General features: G+C 45.9%; 1 protein-coding gene across 2 annotated transcripts in view; it reads left to right on the top strand.

The window, feature by feature from the left end:
- The first annotated feature begins 2,280 nt into the window (after positions 1-2,280).
- The window catches only part of ICA1 (islet cell autoantigen 1), a 93,300-nt gene continuing 89,058 nt past the window's right edge, over positions 2,281-6,522 (top strand). For both annotated transcript variants that reach the window (XM_075062377.1, XM_032776013.2), the window contains exon 1: positions 2,281-2,352. The gene's annotated coding sequence lies outside the window, so the exon portion shown is untranslated. The remainder of the gene's footprint in view (positions 2,353-6,522) is intronic.

Here is a 6,522-nt window from a genome sequence, read left to right as displayed (position 1 = left end):
GTTACCTAGTGTAACCTAATGTACTAATAGCTGCAAAATGTAGTGTTAGCAGTTAGTTTTCTGTTGTAACAGCCAGTTCTCTGCTGTAATACACTGAAGCTATGCTAAAGTGAACTCAAGGCCACTGTTAGATACAGAATACATGTCTCAGCAGCGGAGGGGGAGGAGGAAGGGGAAAGACAAAAGATTGAGTGAGAAAAGATGCTGCAGCTGGAAGGAGGAGGGAGGGGGAACTGGGGAATGGTGGATGAGCTAGTCAGCAGGTTTTGCAGTAAACAACTCGCATATAAAAAGAAGAACCTGCTTGTTTTAGGTGTGCTTGATTTGAGGCATTAAATTGCACCGCTTTGAGATCTCAAATAAACTTGTGTTTGCTTCTCCACCCTGGTGTGTTCATTGGCGCAACGCACACCGGGCAACGGACCCCGCTGTTGCTTGCCTCGGGCACCCTGTGCTGGCAACATTATGACTAGAAATGTTTTGATGATAAGATATAATGAGTAGTTTTGCTGAAAGTAGGAGAATTAGTGACCCATTATGGATTACTATGGTGACCCACAAGGAGTCACTATAGGTCATGTGCTTTGAAGTTAGCTATAAAAGAGTAGGCAAAATAATTTGCTTTGGAGCAATTTGAGGAAGTTTTCTTTGAGAATGGATCTGGCATCTAAGTTCTCCAGCAGTCAGAGGGAAGAGAGATCCTTCCTCCCCCACCCGAAGCCTGGTCACTGATACTTTTAAACCATTTCTTAACTTTAGGTAAATATAGATGTTTTGAAATTCTCTAAACCTATGCTGACAGCATATGTATGTGTGTGTGCTTAAGATCTAATAAAAAAGACTCTAGCTTATGCCAATGATTTGTCAGAGGGATGAGCTGTGTCCTCACTGATTTATTACTGACACTGCCTGGAGAGAAACAGTTAAGTTACCACTGTTTTGGGTTCTGAAAACCCTGGGTAACAGGAGAGGGGATCCCACTGCAGCCACGCCCCCTCCCACCCGCCCCAAGCTTGGGGAGGGTGAAGAACTCTAAAAGGAATAGAGATGAGGCTGGAAGGGCTGAACTGTGCCCTGGGGGTTGCAGTGGGGCTGAAAGGATGCAGGGGCTGTGCTGATGGTGAGTTCTGAACGGATGGGTTAGTGCTGAGAGGATGAAGTGAGGATGGCGGGGTCTATGGAGTAGGGAGGCTGAACTGAGGAGGCTTGAGTGGGGACACAACCAGGGGCGGCTCCAGGCCACAGCACGCCAAGCGCGTGCTTGGGGCGGCATGCCATGGGGGGCGCTCTGCTGAAGCCACGGGACCAGCGGACCCTCCGCAGGCACGCCTGTGGGAGGTCCACCGGAGCCGCGGGACCAGCAACCGTCAGAGCGCCCCACGCGGCATGCCGCCGTGCTTGGGGCGGCGAAATGTCTAGAGCCGTCCCTGGACACAACTAACTGATGGGGGACTGGAGGACAGGATTAATTGCTGGGCAAGAATCAAGCATATGTGGAGGTGAGAGCTCCTGGAGCAGAGGCCAAAGTTACCTTATCCAGTACCTGTGGGAGAATGGGAAACACGGTCACATGCATATACCCTGGGGATGGGCAAAGGGAGTTGAAAAACCCAAAGACTGACCTAAAAAACACAATATCTTTGTAAAAAATTTCATTTGAGGGGGGCAGTTTTATGATTTTTTGCGGTCTGACTCATGATTTTTCATCCGCTATTGGCAATACTGCTAGAGGTATGAAGACTCCTGGGGGTTGCTCCAACTCTCCGGCTGGAATTCAATAGCCAGGCTCTCACTTGATTTGCATGGGAGCTGGAGCCAGCCGCTGCTGTCCATTCCTTCCTCGTCACTCTGTACCCACTAGGTCGCCCTGCCCCCCCAGCACCCAGAGGCTTCCTGATTCCGTGGGGCGGGGGGGACTGTAGGGAGGAGAGAATTTCATGTATTGCCTCCAGTACAGAATTCAGAATTCAGCCAGGCCGGGGCAGACAAAGGCGCGGGGGTGAGTGGCAGCCTGGCGCTGACAAGCGAAGGGAGCTGCCAGGCACGGAACTGGGGACGGACAATACGGCCCGCGCGCCCCAGATTCGCGCCAGGGCAGCGCTCCCGAGTGCCGGAGCCGGGGGCGGGGAGGAGGATGTAGGTGACCGAGGCTCCGCCCTGCTCGGGGCCGGTCTCCCCGGCGGAGGAGCCTGCGTTCGGCACTGTGACGCTGGCGGGGCTGGAACACCTGAGGCGGCGGCAGTTCAGCAGGCCCCGGCGCGGGCTGTCGGGGGCGCCCCGGCGAAGAGCGGGGCGCGCCGAGCCCTCTGCGTCCAGCGCAGGGCGGCCGCGCCCTCCGCATCCCCGGACAAGGTAAGCGCAGCCGGGGAGGCCCCGGGGGGTGATCGCGGCTTCTCGCTGCTGGGCCTGGCTGGAAGAGCAGGTTTTTCCTCTGGCAGCTGGTGCCCGGGAGGAGGCGCCTAAGGGCCGGGCCGGGCCGGGCCGAGCTGCGGGGCGGGCATGCGGGGCAGGTACCACGTCTCCCTCGGGTGGGATCCCTCGCCTCTCTTGATGGGGGAGGGGTGGGCGTGGGGCACTGATGCGCCGCAGGTGGGGGTGTAAAGCCAGATGTGGCTGAGGCTGGATTGTGACTCCTAATGGGCTTTGCCTGTGGACAATTTCCAGGTTACAAAATGGCACCTGTCCCCTTCCATTCCCTCGCCCCCCCTTGCCATTCGGGTACATCACTGGGTTCATATGCAGTTTATCCATGTCTCTCTGGCTCCTTCCCCTCCCCGCACTCATCCCTTCCAGCTACTGGCCTTGTGGGCAGACATGGCAACAAGGGGAAATGTCCAGTTAAAACTATTAAAAATCCTTCTCCGTGTTGCCACAGACCCCACAGATTAAAATGGAAAGAAATTTAAAAATCCAACAAACTTTTTACTGTTTTTTTCTGTTTGTTCACGTTTTGCATTTTTCTGAGCTTGGATGAAGAAAATGCAGTGGCTGTTTTCCCCCAGGTTAATAGTGGGTTTCTCTTTTTTTTCTATTTTTGTGCATATTGCTCTGTTTGGGCTGCAAACCAGGTAGTGAAATGGCTACAACCCAACAAAACTGGTTCCACTGGGATTTTAAAAAGCATGAAAATATTTCTAATGGAGCATTTGTATTGTAAAAAGCTTAGTTTTACAAATTCTAGATTTGTTTGCTGTTTCCTTTAAATTAGCATGTGAACAGCATGCATTTAGTACCTTGGTGTGTTTTGTTTTTTTTAAAGCCCCGGGTTTAGTCTGACTGTAAATTGATTGAGTCCCTTCAATGAGCATGTGAGCAGCATGCTATTTAACTCATTGATATAGTGACACAGGTATTTATTTATGTAAATATATATTGTAAATGTATTTATATATGTAAATGAAATACGTATTCTGTTCTGAACTATCTCATTAGGTGCTAATAGTCTCAGTCTCTCATTCTGATCCAGCAGAGATTATGGTTCTATTTGGTTTCAGTGGATTAGGACCTGATTTATGTCCGTGAAACTGAAATCAGAATCTGGCCTTTAGTTTCCAGAATATTTATCTTCTACGGTTCTCTGGATGTATTGGAAAGGGGAAAGCTGAATCTTTAGTAGCTGAAATGCCTTGTTGATATGTCATCCTTCGTAGTCATGTTTTCCCATTGTTTACCTCTGTTATCTTCTCCCATGTCTTGGTTTCTCGGTGGGTGTGGGGTATGTTGAAAGTGTGAAGCTATATGTACAAATTATGGGCTAAAAAGGCCCAGGTACCAAGTTTTTTTCCTCCAGACTAGGCTTCTCTGAAGTGAGCTTAATTCCTTGGTTCTGCCTGCTGGGGCAGTCAGCTGTTGGTATCAGGTGAAAGCTACATCTCCCAGAGCTGTTTGTTCACTTTCTCACAACATCAGACCAAGCAAACTGTGTGAAGGATTTGAGAATCCAAAACTCAGACCTTGTGTAATGCCAATCATTCCCCCAATGTTTCCTATTGGTGGTAGCAATGGTGACGGCTCTTGTAGAGGCAAGGCACTGACAGCTCCACTGTTTTTTATCACTTTGTTGTCTAGACTATGACCTTGTATACTGAATTTCCCCGTGTAGGCTTTAATATGTGAATTTTAACAGATATAGTTACATCATCATAGCCCACTGGGTGGACACTTGTATCCTGGTATCCTTTTTTCAATTTTAGCTTATGGCATTGAGGAAAAGGTTTAAGCTAAACCAGAGAAGTCAGTGGGAGTTTTGCCTGAGTAAAGACTGTGGGGTGGGGATCTATGTTACTTTAAAAACAAGCGTTTCCTCCTTCCTTTTAAAGCTAACTATATTGCACTGCTATCTATACATTATATGTGCTTCACAGTCCCAACTCTGAACTGTTCTGATGAATTCCTAAGTAATACTGCCAAAAAAAGTTTGAATAATTGCACATACTTTTTACCCTTTAACTTAGTGTTGAAAGCTGTTGTTTAAGTTGGCAAGAAAATCTATTATTCCATCAATCTTCAAAACAAAAGTCAAGAAATGCCGTCAAAGTGTCATTTATATTTTCTTAAATGCCTCCTTCTTCAACAGCATAGCAGTGAAGCAGTTGGTTGTTCAAAATGTTTTGCCACTGTTTAATTTGTGTGGTATTTTCAAGGTTAAACTTTGCAGAATTATGCAGAAGCATTATAAATAAGGAAAGACTGGAAGCCAAGAACATTGGAAACCTTACTTTTCTGCACTGCCTAGTAATTGTGATTTCACAACAATTGTTTTGTGACCGTTACTAGCTGTGGTAACGGTGAGTCTCTTATGCAATCAGTTACTGTAGATCTTGGGAATTATCTGTTACAGGTCACTATAAGAACTTTCAAGTCACTCTTGCTCGTATCTTCAGTAGAGATGACTCCTGCAGTGGAGCTAATTACAGACCCCATTGGTGTTTCGTTGAAAACTATAGTTCAAAGGTTGACTTTTAAGCACAACCAGTCTGTGTTGGTCTGGGGTGTTGACTCCAAGGTGAAACAGGATCATTGTATATTGCTTTTGCTGTGCAAGGTAAAACCATGTGGTTAATCAGACCTCATGGATCAGAGTGCAAGCTGACCAGCTGATGGAGTTCAGAGAGGAATATTCTCCCTTTCTCCCCCCCATGTACAGCAATAGTATAATGCATCTTGCTTTATGGATGAGTGGGGGTAGGGATTTAAATTAGATATGTTGAGTAGTTAGCACTGCTGGAAATAGGATATCTGACCAGTTGAGCCTCGATGTGATCTATTATAGTAGGAGTAAGCACTCTGGCGGGTCGGGCCAGTTTGTTTACATGCCGCATCGGCAGATCACGGCTCCCTCTGGCCACGGTTCGCCATCCCAGGCCAATGGAGGTGGTGGGAAGCTGTGGCCAGCACATCCCTCGGCCCGTGGCACTTCCTGATGCCCCCATTGGCCTGGGACGGCGAACTGCAGCCAGTGGGAGCCGCGATCTGCCAATGCAGCAGGTAAAGAAACTGGCCCGGCCCGCTTACCTGGCAAGTCTCGTGCCAGAGGTTGCCAACCCCTGTATTATAGCAATATCTATCTTTTTTTTGACATACCAGATAATGGAAGAGACTTGCCAACTCAGTTTATGAATAAGCTCATTTTCTAATAGAACAATGTTCTAGAAAAGTAACAACTTCATTATATAAAATATTATTCTAGTATGATTAAAGCTGAGATATAGCAAAGAGTTGCCAAAACTGTTTTGATAGTCTAAACAAAGGCAGGTGCTCTGCATAAAGAAGATATCATAATAATATTTGATTTCTTTCTAATTTATTCTACTTGGCATAGATTTTGTTTTGTTTAATTTTAGATTGCTAAAATGTATTGCTAAAGAATGTTATATAGTCATTTCAGAGAAATTAAAGAGGTTCTTAAATGTACTTAATTGAAGGACTGAGCTTTATTCCCAGCTCCGCCATAGACATGCAGAATGAAGTTGGACAAGACACTGAATTTTTTATTCTCAGTATACCCATCTCTAAAATGGATACTTACCTACCAGCATCCCAGGGTCATGTTAGGCTTTCATGTATATTTTAGAAGTGCTTTGAACTCTTCAAATGAAAGATGCTGTAAAAGGGCAAAGGGATATTACGCACTAGGTTTTTGTGCAGGGACTATTTCACTTGCAGCAATTGCAAAGTTAATATCATTTTAGACTGAAAGAACAATTTAATGTGCTGTATTAACCTATTTGTATGGTGTACATTATGTTTTGTGAAAGTTAATTATTACCTAGAAAAGATGATTGTTTGCACATGATTCTGTTACCAATTGAATATGCCTGCACTTACATTTGAAATACTTTGTTATGCTAGAGAGTGTGATGTCTACATATAACAGCCTTATCAGTGTTACTGAGATAAACCACTGTTTTCAGGGATGTGTAATTCTGCAGTAAAAATGTTCCATGCCTTGAAACCTGGAATTTTAGGTTTTGGGAAAAAAGACAACACTTCAAAATGTTTTAAATTTAAACTGAGTAAAAA

The sequence above is a fragment of the Chelonoidis abingdonii genome, chromosome 2 (genome assembly GCF_003597395.2).
Source record: "Chelonoidis abingdonii isolate Lonesome George chromosome 2, CheloAbing_2.0, whole genome shotgun sequence".
Classification (NCBI taxonomy): domain Eukaryota; kingdom Metazoa; phylum Chordata; order Testudines; family Testudinidae; genus Chelonoidis; species Chelonoidis abingdonii.
The sequence above is the reverse complement of the archived record's forward strand: the minus strand, read 5'-3'. Positions and strand labels throughout refer to the sequence as shown.